Genomic DNA, 15,576 nt, shown 5'->3' with positions numbered 1-15,576 from the left:
ACATCATACTCAATGGTGAAACTAAGAACTTCCTCTGAGATTGGCACAAGAGAAGGATTCTATTCTCACTACTCTTATTCCACATAGTACATCCTAGCCACACAATCAGACAAGAGAAAGAAATAAAAGGCATCCAAGTTGGTAAGAAACAAGAAAAATTGTTACTATTTTCACATGACAGGATATTATACATAGAAAATTCTAAAGACTCAACCAAAAAGCTATTAGAACCAATAAATGAACTCAGTATAGATGCAGGATAAGAAATTAATACACAGAAATCTCTTGCATTTCTATATGCCAATAATAAAGTAGCACAAAAAGAAATTATGAAAACAATTCCACTTGCAATAACACTGAAAGAACAAAATACCTCCAAATAAACTTAACCAAGAAGGTGAAAAAAAACCTATTCTGAAAACCATAAAACATTGGTGAAAGAAATTGAAGACAACACACACAAATGGAAAGATATACCATGTCTATGGATTGGAAGAATTAATATTGTTAAAATGTTCATATTATCCAAAGTGATCTACAGATTCAATGTAATACATATCAAAATATCAATAGCATTTTCACGGAATTAGAACAAATAATCTTAAATTTTGTGTGGAATCATGAAAAGATGCCAAATAGCCAAAGTAATCTTCAGAAAGAACAAAACTGGAGGTATCATAAAATCAGATTTCCTGATATACTATAGGGACACCTGGGTGGCTCAGTGGTTGAGTGTGTCTGCCTTTAGTTCAGGTTGTGATCCTGGGGTCCTGGGATTGAGTCCCATATCGGGCTCCCCGCAGGGAGTCTGCTTCTCCCTCTGCCTATGTTATTGCCTATCTCTGTGTCATTCATAAATAAATACATAAAATTTATTTTATTTATTTAAATAAGAACTATAATAAAACAGTATTTAGTGGCACAAAAATAGACATATAGATCAATAGAACAGATAGAGAGCCCAGAAACAAATCCATGCTTAGATGGTCAATTAATCTACAGCAAAGGAAACAAGACTATACAATAGAGAAAGAAAGTCTCTCAAATAACTGATGCAGGAAAAACTGGACAGCTACTTGCAAAAGAATAAAACTGGACCACTTTTTTGCCATTTACAAAAATAAACTCAAAATGGATTAAAGATCTAAATGTGAGATCTAAAATCATAAAATCCCTAGAAGAAAACATAGGCAGTAATCCTTTGATATCACCTTAGCAACATTTTTCTAGATGTGCATCCTTAAATAAGAGATACAAAGGAAAAAAAATAAACTATTGGGGCTACAACAAAATTAAAAGCTTTTTCTCAATGAAGAAAACCATCAAAACCATCAAAGGGAAAAGTATTCTACTGAATGGGAGAAGATATTTGCAAATGATATGTACAATTAATAGCCAAAATATATAAAGGACTTATAGAACTCAACACCAAAAGAATAATCCAAATTCAAAACAGGCAGGGATTCTCCACAGACATTTAAAAAGCAAAGACACATAATAATTAACAAATGAAAAGATGTTGAACATCATTAGTCTCAAAGAAATACAGAGCAAAACCACAATGAGAGCTTATTTCACACAAGTCAGAATAGCTAGTATCAAAAAGATAATAAATAGCAAATGTTGGTGAAGAAAAAGATGTAGAACATGTATATATGGAGTCTGAGAAGGAGGAGAGAAAGAAAGTAGAAGAATATATTTGAAGAAATCAAGGCCAGAAATTTCTCCTGTTTGATGATAAACATATGGGATCTAGAATATTAATAAATCCCCAAAAAGATAAATATAAAGAAAATATGTCATATTCAAATTGCCAAAAACTAAAAATAATGAGAAAATCTTGACAACAGACAGAAAAAAATGACATTTTATACAAGGGAATAACAATTTCAATGAAGGCAGACTTTTTATTTATAGATATGGAGGCTGGAAGATAATGGAAAACACTTCTTAAGTACTAAAATAAAACATTCTCAACTCAAAATATTATATTTAGTGGGAAAAGAATCCTTGAAAAAGGAAAGCAAAACAAAGCACATTAAAAAAAAAAAGAAGCTAAAATAATAAGTACAAATCATTTCCAGGAGACATTCACTATCAGAAATAGGTGTTCATGTTACATGAATTCTCACCTTTGCTCTCTTGCTTTTCAGAGTTTTTTGTTTGTTTGTTTGTTTTTTGTTTTTTGTTTTTTGTTTTTTTGTTTTAACCTGGTATCTAATCTGCAGTCATTTGGTTTGAGAAAGAAAACCTATGACACTCAGAAAGCAGCATCATCTCTCAGGTGTCCCAAAAGCTGCCTGTCATGTTACTAATTGTAGTTTCTTATTTGAAGGACACTGTAGTTGAAAGATAATACCAAAGATAAAGGAAGTGGTATATAACTGAATTAAGGCTAAATGGTTTTCTTAACAAAATTTCCCTCTGGGAATGAGCAAAGATCTAGTAACCTTAAAAGCCCCTCTGACATTTCAAACCTAATGACACTAATACTTTCTTCCTACCTGGTAGTAGTCTCCAGTATTCACTTCCTTTCTTTATATCTCCCCTTAAAATAAAAGTCAGTAGCTCTCTCATTACCTGATTTTAATACTTTGGACTCTTTGCATTCTTTTGGTGTGTTTTTGTAATTGGAAAATAAATATATTGGAAAGTAGGAACTTTCACAACTTTTAATTAAATAATGTCAGTGGCAACATAAACAAATCTACTCTTAAAGATGCATGTCATTGAAAAGTTTAAATTTTGTTTAAAACTTATTTACATTCTTTGAGTAGGATAAGCACTCTGAATATGCAAACAAAAACAAGTAGTACTCATAGTAATAGTAAATTATGTTAGTAGTATTTAAAGGTTCATCTTTCAAAAAAAAAAGATTTGTGCAATTTAGGGGTTTTAAATTAAAAGTATAGAGATTCTTATTAAGATGAAACAGACAAATAACTTTCCATATGGATAAGATATAAAGAATTGTTTGTGGATAATATAAGTTAACAAATGTAAAGATATTTCTAAATCTTTGTAAATACTTTGATCAGTTAACAGTTTTTCCTACTTTCCTGATGCTTTCTTTATTAACATCTAAATTTCTAATATTGATAAACAATATTGCATGGAAAAAAATCTAAGAACTGTTTGAGAGATTTGTTCAATTAGCTTGGAGCAATCTTAAATAAAGATTAGTAATAATTTCAACCAATACAACCAGTTAGCTGGCTATGCTGCTAAGATAATTACAGTATTCTTTATTTGGAAATAAGTCTTAATTTTCCTCTATTTAAGAATGAACTTCACAGAAAGAAATTAAAAGATTAGATGTTTTTATACAATACTCCCTGTAGACATCTCTTGTATAAGTTTTGCTTTCTGGAAAAGCCCCAGATGATATTTTATCAGTGGAGAAGAGAGAGTGATTAAGATGTAACTGTAGGTATAATCTAAATTATCAGGATACAAGATAGCTCTAGGTTCCCAAATTTTCTAATTATCAAAATGATGCAGCTTTTTATTTATTTATTTTTTTAAGTATATACCCAAGATTTCCTTCACAAGAAAATCAATGTGATTCAGCAGGTTTGGGATGGGTCCCAGGAATCCTTGAAATCAGCCCAGATAAGAAGATCCATTAAATTTGGTTATCTATGGTAGAAAAGAGAAGTAATTTAGGAAGATTAGACTATTTAATAAAGGAAGCTCCAAGCAATATTCCTAGCAGTCATAATTCAAAAGAGCCAAAAGATGGAAGCAACCCCACTGTCCACTGACAGATGAACAAATAAACGAGATGTGGTATATACCTACAATGGAATTTTCTGACACATGCTAAAACATGAATAAAACTTGAGGACATTTAGAAATAAGCAGTCACAAAAAGACAAATTCTGTTAAGATTCCATTTATATGAGATATCTAGAGTAGTCAAATACATAGAAACAAAAAGTAAAATGGTGTTTGCGGGGGCTGATGAGGAGAGGAAATGGGGACTTGTTTTATGGGTATAGAATTTGAGGGTTTTTTTTTAAGATTTATTTATTTAAGAGAGAAAGAGAAAGAGCAGGGGAAGTGGCAAGGGAAGAGGGAGAGTGAGAGAGAGAATCACAAGCAGACTCCCCACTGAGCAGGGAGCCAACTTGGAGCTTCATCCCACATTCCACCACCTTGAGATCATGACCTGAACTGAAATCTAGAGTAGGGCACTTAACTGACTAAGCTATCTAGGTGCCCCTAGAATTTGAGTTTTGCAAAAAGAAGTTCTGGAGGTTGACTGCACAACAATTTGAATATACTTAACACCACTGACTTGTATACTAAAAATTGGTTAAGATGGTACATTTTATGTTATGCGTATTTTACTAGGATAAGAATGTTTTAAAAGAACTTCAGTAGCAAAAACATAATTTTCTTATTCACACTTTCGCTGTGAAACAGAACTGTGAAAATATGATATACTCCATATATAATACTCATTGCTAACCTGCCATCTTGAAAGGAAAAAAAAAATTAATTGTAGAAATAGCCCATCCCTCTCCCAGCAGCAGAGATGCCAGGGGAGTTTTCCTGTCTATAAGGGTTTATACATCAAAGGGAGGTGTGAGTACAGAGCCCTTGAATAAGATTCTGGATCAAACATGACATAATTAGAGGAAAATTATCTGGTCTAAATGATTGAAAAGATCCTCAGAGTGAACACAACACTGGAGTATAAAGGTGCACAAATAATTTTGTATTTATTATTAATTTCATTCAAGATTATATTTCACAGATTGCTTTTCTCAGATTAAAACGCAGATAAAGCTCTGAACCTAGATAGTGACTCACCTTCAAGAATCAGCAGCATTTTACAGAAAAAGCACTGTCCTGTAATTTATCAGCACCTCTCTGGGAGCTCCCAGAGTATTTATAGCTTGGTGATTCATAGTTCCCAGGCTTAAAGTCTGTGCTGGGTAGTCGGTTTATTCATTAGGCCGTGCCACATTATCCCAAATAAACTAAACCGATTTATTAGCAAAATGAGAGAAAGTAATCCCTGGAAACTCATCAAACATAATCCTGGGCACTACGTGGTCATGGAAATTGCCACCTTGACAATTGAAAAATTCATGTCTCAAATGAAAATATTAAATTATTTCAACTATAAGAACAAATAGAGAAGTCACATGGATGTGAATGTTGGTTGTGTATGCATGGATGTGCTGTGCAACTAATATACCATAAAAGTTCATGATGTTTTTGAAAATATCACATGGATCATAGAATTTTGTTTAGTTTACTTATACAAAAAATCGAGATTACTATATTTCAAGAACTTTTAATTTTTTTAATTCCAAAAGTCCAGGATATATAATAAAAATAGACAATTACCCTTAATTTCTAAATGCTGAACTTTTCAGAGCACTGATAATTCAATTTAATAAACCTTTATTTGCCTATGTGTAAAGCACTGTCTGCATAAATAAGTAATGTTAAGTTTCTATCCCTAAGGATTTTGTACTTTATTAGAAAAAGAGATATACCAGAATCTGTCCCTTGGCTGTACTCTACATTAAAACTGCCTGAGAGAAAAAAAAAAAAAAAAAAGTGAATGGCCAGCTCTAACCCTAGAGGTTTTGATTTAATTTACCTGACTCTGGGCCTGCAACTATTTGTTGTGGTGGTGGTGGTGGTATTTAATTCCCCAAAAGATGCTAATATGCAGAATAAAATGAGCAGTTCTCAACAAATCTTAATTCAAAATAAGATGTTTCCAGGTCCATGTGGTTGATTAAATACACTAAACTTCTCCCCTTCCTTTCTAATATTTTTATGAAATGAGAGAAAATATGTATTTAAAAAATAGCAAAGCTGAAAAAAATGTTTTTAAGGATGTCATGAGAAGATGAGACTTCTAGAGGAATTTCTAGAAAGCAGATAGAATAATTTTGCTGGAGATAATAGTATGGAAGAGTCACAGCCCAAACCAAGCAGAGACAACCAGATTCAGAGCAGTTTTCCCCTGGGTTGTTTCAGAGATGCTTCCACGTGGGAATCAAGAAATAAGATTATGATATTTAAAAAAAAGATAATAGCCTTTTTTAAAAATGCATCTACATCATGGCAGTTGTGCCCCTGCTTCCCTGTGTATAGAGAGGGGATGAAGTCTCCCAGATAAAGCACAGTAACTGCTCTCTGAGAAAGGATTTAGGAGTGCTCCTACTGAGGGTATTAGCAACTGATTAGCAAGAAGAACTGTTGACTCTGCACCTCCTCATCCCACGCAAAGGGGGTAAGGTGAACAGACACATAAAAGACAGGTAGCTCTATATGAATAAAATAAACTAAAATATTCCTCATATGAATTAAACCCCCTCTTTATTTTGGCAAATATAGGAATCTCTGGACTGCCTGCTCACATGCCCTGTGTGGAAGCAAGGCTGTTGGTATGAACAATCCTCACATCATAATGGCCACAATTAGTTATTGCAGAGGAGAGAGACCTGCAGAGGAAACTGACCCAAAAAATCACAGGAAAGAAAACTCAAGATTGATTCCCAAGTATTCATCAGCATGACCCTTAATTCCTAACTATGAGTGGATATCTAATGATCATCAGACATAGAGGGAAAATCAGGAGCATAAAAAAGAAGGATCAAATGCATAAACCGAAAACATGATCTTGAAAGAAACAATTTGTTTAGGTATTAAGAGAATTTTCAAAAAGACTACTTGATATATTTGGGATTATCTGAAAAGAACAGGAGCAAATTGCTATGAATAAAAATGTCCCATGATAAAAGAGCATTGGCCACTTTGAGATGGCACCAACACCAGGCCACAAGTGGACCGGAGTCCCTGACCTGATGCTGGAGATGCCACAATGCCACACCATGAGACGGGGAGGACGAGAAGAGAAAAATGAAAGAATCCTACTGGATATTTTATATATGAAAAGTAGGAGTTTTGATTGAGACCAAAAAAGAGCTGTAATCAAAATAATTGGCTAGAATTTAGAAATATTACTGAAAAACTCTTCTACAAAAAAAAAAAAACAACGTACATTTATGGATCTCTAATCAGCATCATCTTTATACCACAGCAAATTCTAAGAATTATCTTAGACCCTCTCTTTGAGGACCTGAATTCCTACAAAGATGGTATAGCTAACTATTCCCATTTTTCTTGAGAAACTTTCTATTCTTACTTTCTTTTGTACCACCTCCTTGATTTTCCTTCTGACTTACAACTAGCAACTCTTTCCCATCGTCTTTTATGATGAAATAGTCTGTGTCACCAAAACATTGAAATGTGACTAGGATTTGTTTACTTTATTGAACTATTCTTCAGTGAACTCATCCTGTCCCCTGGCTTTGTGTAACATTTTAATGTGGATGATTACCAAGCCGTTATTTCCTGTCCTAAGTTTCAGAACTCCAGATACTAACAGACAACTTGTGTATTTTGCTGTTCCACACACTGGCCTATAAATATCCCAAACATACAAGAGCTTAAAGGAACTCTGAATTCCTCTCACTCAAATCCTGTTTCTCCTCAGTCTGCCCTATCTCTACAAAAGATATTACAATCCCCTACTAGCCTGATCTAAATCTCAAATTCTTCTCTTTTAATCACCAGTACCTAATCAATTCGCAAGTTATAACTCTGTACTCATACCATTACCTTTATCTACCCTATTCCCCATCTCTACACTGCCATCCTATACCAGACTACCAACATTATTTGCCAGATTCTCCTGAAAGCTTTTTATCTGGTCTCCTTTCCTTCATTTTTGTGCCTCTCAAATCATTCTCCATGGAGTGACCAGACCAATTCTGTAAAGTTTAATTAGATCCTGTAGACCTCATGTCTATATAATGCCCAGGCATTATTTTCCACTGCATTTAATGTATATAAAATAAGATATATTGGGTTCTAAATTTGGCTACTGAATTTCTCCATATGTCTGATGAGCTTTAGCTTTCCATTTATAGTTATGAATTAAAAACCAGATTGATAAATGTTCATAGGAGGCATGAGTTTTCTTAGTGATTTTGTAGGTCAGGTTTAACTACTGGCCTTTTCCACTGCATTTAAATAAAGCCATTTCACAATGTATAGATATATCAAATCATCACATTGCGCATCTTACATATGTACAATTTTTGTTTGTCAATTATATCTCTATAAAGCTGAAAAGATAAATAAAACATAAAATAGAAACCTTTGGATTATACTCTCTATATGGGTGGATTGTATCTCAATAGTTACATGTAAATTATATCTCAATAAATCTTTTACTAATAAATAAATAGTGAGGAGAGAGGCACCTAGGTGACTCAGTTGGTTAAACCTTTGTCTTTGGCTCGGGTCATAATCGCAGGGTCCTAGGATAGAGCCCAGCATCAACCTCCATGCTCAACACAAAGACTGCTAGAGATTCCCTCTCCCTCTGTCTCTCCTCCCATCTCTCTCTCTCTAAAATAAATAAATAAACTTTTAAAAAATAAACAGTGAGGAGAAAAAACAAATATATATCATACATACATATAATCAAACTATTTACTTTGGTTTACAATGCCTTGGATTACCTAACCATTGCCTGTAGGTCTGACCTCATTTCATGCCGCTCAACTTCTTTCTCATGCTGCAGATGCAGTAGCATTCTGTTTAGAATTCGTCAAGCTCTTTCCAATCCTAAAATGTTTGTAATAGCTATTTTTTTTAATGCTTGAAATATTATTTCCCTATCTTTTCATGACTATGATCATTTACATCACAACTTAAATGTTTACATTCTTCTAACAAAGGTGTTTTCTGACAAATCCATTGAAAAATGTCACCCAGGTATTATGTACTCCACCATCTGAGTTTAATTCTTATCTCAAAACATGGAATCTTCTATTTTTTCTTCTTTTTGTATGTTTGTTTTTCTAATGTATTCCCTCCTCTAACCATGATTATTACATTCCAGAATGAGTGGAAGTTCGGAGGGAAGGATACAATAAACTAACAAAAATAGTAATAAAATTAAGCCAGGTGGATTGGTGTTTTTCATCAATTCTGAATATTGTCAGCCATTGTCCCATCAAATGTTCTACATCCCATCTCCTGCCCCATTCTTCTACTAGAATTATACTTTTTTTTTCAAAGATTTTATTTATTTATTCATGAGAGACACAGAGAGAGAGAGAGAGAGAGACAGAGACATAGGCAGAGGGAGAAACAGGCTCCATGCAGGGAGCCAGGCATGGAACCCAAACCTGTAGGCCCTGGGCCAAAAGCAACGCTAAACCGCTGAGCCATCTGGGCTGCCCTAGCTTCTGGTTTTTAAAAACTATCTTCTATTTACTATCTTTTCAGCTCTGTGTAGTGCGCTGCTAACCATTTATGTTTTTATCATTACCTAATGTATATTCATTCTGGAATAACTTCACTAGTTCATACTTTTTAAAAACATGCTTTTTTGCATATTTATAGCTGCTGTATCTGGAGATATTTTTAATATGTTCTTTATTTATTTAAATGTAGTAAGGAAGGTTATTTTATAATAAAAGTCTACGAATTCCAATATTTGAAGATTTTATAAGTCTGTTTCTACTGTCATTTGTATTATTTTTTGCTTATACTTTTTAAAAAAGATTTTATTTATTTATTTGAGAGAGAGGGAGAGAAAGAGAGAGAGAGAGAGATAAATAGAGCACAAGAAGGAGGAGATGGAGAAGCAGCACCCCCTTAATGCAGGGCTCAATTCCAGGGTCTTAAGATCATGACCTGAGCAGAAGGCAGATGCTTAACCTGCTGAGCCACCCAGGCACCCCATGATGCTTTTTTTTTTTCCTTATCTGTTTACTGGGTACTTGTTGCTTATAAAAAAATAAAAAAATAAATAAAAAAAAAAAAAAACTTGTGTTAATTCCCTGAGGCCTGGGATAAAATGCCTTCTTTTAGAGATACTATGTATTTGTTTTTCTTGGGTACTTAAGACCACTACCAGTGTGGGATCACTTGAAACTGAGTCCTAAATCCCAGGAATGTGAATTGGACAAATCCAAGTAGCATCAATCAACAGATAAATTCTTTTGGGGAAAATTATCCACCTGGCTTTTGTCCATCATCTTCTTAGAGCCAGAGAAACTCTCCATGAATTTCCTTGTAATTTGGGGAGAGATAGGATTTTATTTTTGGTTGATCTGTACCAAGAAGTATCTTAGTTCGGATTGATACAACAAAAATACCATGGGCTGCATGGCTTAAGTGACAAACATTTTTTTCATATGGTTCTAGAGGCTGGGAAGTCCAAAATCAAGGTGCAGGCACATTCAATGTCTGGTGACAAACATTTTTTTCATATGGTTCTAGAGGCTGGGAAGTCCAAAATCAAGGTGCAGGCACATTCAATGTCTGGACCTTCCTGGTTCATAAATGGCCTTCTTTTTTGTGGTGTCTTCACATGGTAGAAAAAGTGAAGGAGCTCTCTGGGGCTTCTTTTATAAGAGCGCTAATCCCCTTTATAACATCTCCACCCGCATGACCTAATCACTTCCTAAAAGCCCTACCTTCTAATCCTATCACATTGGGGATTATGTTTCAACACAGGAATTTTGGAGGCCATATTGTTCAGTCTTTAGCAATAAGTAAATTCTCAAAGACCAAGTTCAGTGATGTAATGAAAAGAATCTAATAACTTAAAGCAGGGCTTGGTCTTGATATCTGTCCCCATTTTCCAGATCAAGTTCAGTGCTGGAATGAAGAGAGTCTAGTAACTCAAAGCAGGGCCTGGTCTTTGACATCCATCTCCATTTTCCAGACATGTAACTGGTACCATGAATTAGATTCCTCTCTGGCAACATTGACATAAGATGCTCAACTTATACCTTTGAGTTTTGACTATCTCTTAAAATTTTGCCTGGTAATTTCTCCTGACTTATCAGTTTTTATAGCATAAATTTTAAGGTTTTTTTTTTTTTTTTCCAGCATTTTCTCTCTCAATGGGATAGTTTCTCTGAGAAATATATGTTACTACTAGAAATAGAAATATTGATGAGAACATAGCTTGGTACACACTGGGTCCTCAATTAATATTTGTTTCATGATAAAGAAGGAAAAGAAAAGAAAAAAGAGAGAATAGGAGAGAAGAGAAGAAAGAAAAGAGAAAGAGAAAGAGGTGGGGAGGAAATGGTGAAGCCTCTCTAGGTGATGTGAAAAAGTTTGGACTTTGTGTTAAAAATGAAGAGCAGTCATATAAATTGGTTTGTTTGTTTTGTTTTGTTTTTAACACAGGGCATGATGTTCACATTTTGGATATGGAATGAGGAAAACGGATTGCAGCAAAGCTAGTGTTAATGTAAGAAAACAGTAAATTGGACTAGGATTGGATGTATGAAAGAATACAAGTAGATAGAACTCAGAGCTAGTTCACATATGAAATTCAAGAACTTGATGACATTGATGTAGAACATGAGTGAGAGGTGAGAGCATGAGTCAAGCACTGAACCGCTGAGCCACCCACGGATCCCAGATGTATATTTTAATGTATATTTTAAATAAAGAATATATTCACAATATTTGGTTTACCATAGTTTTCTACCTTTGTTAACTTTCTTTTTAGTACAAACCAATATAGGAAGAAAACAAATACTCTCAAGTTTATGGCACTAAAGATGTAGTAAAGAAACAAACCAAATGTGAAGTTTAATTAAATCCTATTTACTTTCTTTAAAATACAATTGCATTTTTAATTACAGTTTTATTTCATGCTTTATTCTGATTTTCCACTTAGAATATGAGCATAAATAATGCACTTACTTATTTGGAGGGTGTGTGTGTGTGTACACACACATGCATGTGTGAGTGTGGATTAGGAATATATCATTACACAAAAGCTAAATTTCTTGCACTTGTAGACTACATTGGTGACACAGTGTCACCAATTACTTGATGATTTACTTTACAAAATTTTAGTTTCTCTTAGTCACACATTTTAACATCATTACCTTCTTAAAATAGCTTTTTTTATATATACAGTGATTTTTTTTTTAAGATTTTATTTATTTATCCATGACACAGAGAGAGAGAGAGAGGCAGAGACAGAGGCAGAGGCAGAGGGAGAAGCAGGCTCCATGCAAGGAGCCTGATGTGGGACTCGATCCGGGTCTCCAGGATCACACCCTGGGCTGAAGCGGCGCTAAACCACTGAGCCACCCGGGCTGCCCCTTAAAATAGCTTTTTATTAGAATGTTTGTGGTGCAGAGGACATATGTGTGTATACTTGCATTATGTTGAGACCTTAACTATAAAAGACAACTCTGTGCCTCAGCAAGCCTCTGATTCCTTTGGACCTAAATTTTCTTATTTGTAAACTGAAGCAGTAGAATTAAGTAATTTCTAATGTTTATTCTAGTTTTAAGATCTTTATTTATATGATATAATGGCTATAATTTGAAGGTGTGCCTGGACTTTTATCCTTTCTGTATCTTTTTATTTTTTCTCACTCACGCCAGACATTATTTTTATTACCAAAACAAGATATTTCCTACAAAGTCCTGGGAAACATAATCTCAAAGACATATGTAAGTGCTTCTTTGTTGTTACAAAATAAAGTGCAGTTTCTTTCCTTTGAATATGAATGGGACTTCAGATGCTCTGAGCAATAACTCCTCAGCCTTGCACAGCTTCCTTGACACACACTTTCTGCTCTAGAAATACTGATCAGCACACAGATTCATCCTTCCTTCCCTCTGTCCATGCTACTTTTTGCTTTCCTTTGCCAACCTAACCCCTCCTGATCCTTTCAAACAAAGGGAAGCATCCTCTCGTTCAAGCAAGCCTTTATCAAACTCTAAACCAGCTTTGGTGCTCCCTCTCTGGGCTTCTGCTATCATAGCACTTAGTTAACAGGCTAAAACCACATCTTTCCATAACCACTCTCAGCACAGGCCTGTAAACTCCCTGAAGACAGAGATTTCTGTCATTTCTTTTGGTATCCTCTAAATAAATATTTGTTGAATTGTTAAAAGGAAGTTAAATTTGATTTCCTTTTAAATAATTGGTATTTCTATTTTTTGCTTTCAATATATCTACATTAACATGAGGATTATTGTTTCATCCATGTTTTTGGATCATTTTAATAATGAATTATCAGATTTCTTCTAACATAGGGACTTTAGCAGTTGAAAAAAATTTAAGTAGACTTTAGTGATATTTTACTATAAAAAATTGGATTGATAATTAAAAGAACAGTTACAATTACAATTTTTATTTTATTCCAGATGTTGTTCTAAGTGCTTTAAACATATCTCAATTGATACCCATCCTATTAGTGGGTTCTATCATTGTCCCTATTTTACAAATGGGCTCATAGAGGAAATTAATTTAAGCATAAAATATCAATTCATTGCTTACTTCACTAGATGTTTTTCATTTGGGCTGGCATGCCTATTAAGTGGATTAAATTAACTGTTAATCAATAGAATAATAATAATGATATTAGGTGATACAGTAAAGGAGCATCATGCTAGGTGCAGTGGGGGAAACATAGGTGATTAAAAAATAAATCATAACCTTGATATATTTGCTGTCTTATAAAGGAAAAACGATATAAAAATATTCTATTTAATGAATTCTTCTAATTTTTTCATCTCTGAGATTTGTTATACCTAATTCATTGTTCTTTTTGATACATCTTCAAGAATAAGCATGGGAAAAATAAAAGTATAATTAATCCATATAGCAATACTTGCTTATGAAAAAAAATATTTTTGATATCTTTAAAAATGGTGGGAATAAATACTTATTAAGATAAATACTAAATAACAATATTATTTGACTCTCCTACCATTTCATATATAACAGGAATTCTAGGATTAATTATTTTGATAAAATTGAAAGTGGACCTAGGCTGAACTTTTCAAAGACTGTCAAAATTACAAGGATTGTTTTTAAACACACACTTTGATAGTCTGTTATTCATAGCACATACCATTCAATTTAATTGATTTGCACTCAACCATCTGCTGTCTAATTGCCTCGTAGCCAGTGGGATTTATATAAGTAAATGAATATTAGAGATTGAAAGAATACTAATGTGAAGTTTATGTTTTATTAAAAATGTCTTCTTGTTCATCCACAAAAATTAGATATATTAAAATTTAGGTGAATTTTTTAAAAGCCTACTTTTAAGATTTTCATTCATTACCAAGATGGAATAACATGAATAAGATTTATCCTCCTGCCCCGAACATCAAAACGTGGATAAAATACATGAAACAAAGGTTTTTGAAACTTTGGACATCATACAGTGAGAGCAGTAACTGAGAGAGATAGGAAGTCAACAAGGTGAACACTCTGATTTCCTCCTTTTACTGCCTGGAGGGGTTTTGTATGTGATGGCACAAGAGAAGATAATCAGGCAGAGCCCTTGTCTTGAGGAGGTATAGTGGGGAGAGTAAGGAGGTCCAATTGATTGAGTTTACAGTATAGAATGCTGGACAGAAGAGTTGCACAGATGGAAAACTCCAGAAACCTGTAAGAGTTTCTCTTAAATCATCAGCTGAATACTAACCAGCAGATGCACATGGGAAAACAACTTGAAACTGGTTAAATAAATGTCCAGAAAGATTAAAAGCAATAATTCTTTGAGTTCATGCAGGGCTGAAAAACTGATTGCCTATTCTCACCAACCAGAGTGGAAATTCTAATAATTCACAGCATATCAGACAGAGTACTCAGAAAATTTTGCCTCAGTTGTGAGGTAAAATCAAACACAGGCTAAATTCTGCCCTGGTCCTGTCTAGTAAGATTTAAAGGCAATAGGCAGACCTGCACTGTAAGAAATAGTAAAGGAATTCCTTCTGGCCAAAGGAAAATAATATCAGAGGGAAATGGGGAACTCAGAAAGGGATGGTTTTGTTCTTCATTATAGGTCACAGTTTTCTGCTTTGCATACTTTGGGACTTTACATATGATAAACATTGTGAACTCTCATGGGGCACTTTGATTTTTTTTTTTTTTGTCTTCCTATAAATGTCCTTGTACTTTGTTTTGGAATGATTAAATTTATTGAAAATAGTTTGATTCTTTCAAGTCTTTCCTTTAGCATACACTAACCATCCATAAAACGAGGCAATAGCATAAAATTCATCCTAATAAAATTTCTCTATTGGTTTTTCAAATCATGATCAATTTGTCCCTGTTGTGATGGCTCATGGACTATGTTATCAAATATCTATTTGAAATTATCTGATGTCATCAGAGAGCCATCATGGCTTTATGAGATCATACCTTCATGGTTCTTGCAACTTGTCAATTCCTATCTGTTCTTTTCAGAATTGGAAAGCAAATTTTTGCACTATGATGTAATCCTTGAACTCTTTCATGGTCTCTGTTCAATGAGAAGTCCTTGAATAAAAATGTTATAAATAATGAAGATAAGATCCAAAAATGTTAAATAAAAATTTTGTATTGAAGTATTCAAAATATTTGTTTTAGATATGGATACTCTCCAAAGTATAGAAGCACAATCATCCAATCTCCTTCACCAGTTAAGGGTATTGGAATATGATGAACAAGAAGGTTAATATATTTCAATACTTCTTAAACTACATG

The sequence above is a fragment of the Canis lupus genome, chromosome 12 (genome assembly GCF_011100685.1).
Source record: "Canis lupus familiaris isolate Mischka breed German Shepherd chromosome 12, alternate assembly UU_Cfam_GSD_1.0, whole genome shotgun sequence".
In the NCBI taxonomy this organism is placed as follows: Eukaryota; Metazoa; Chordata; class Mammalia; order Carnivora; family Canidae; genus Canis; species Canis lupus.
This window is presented reverse-complemented; position numbering follows the sequence as displayed.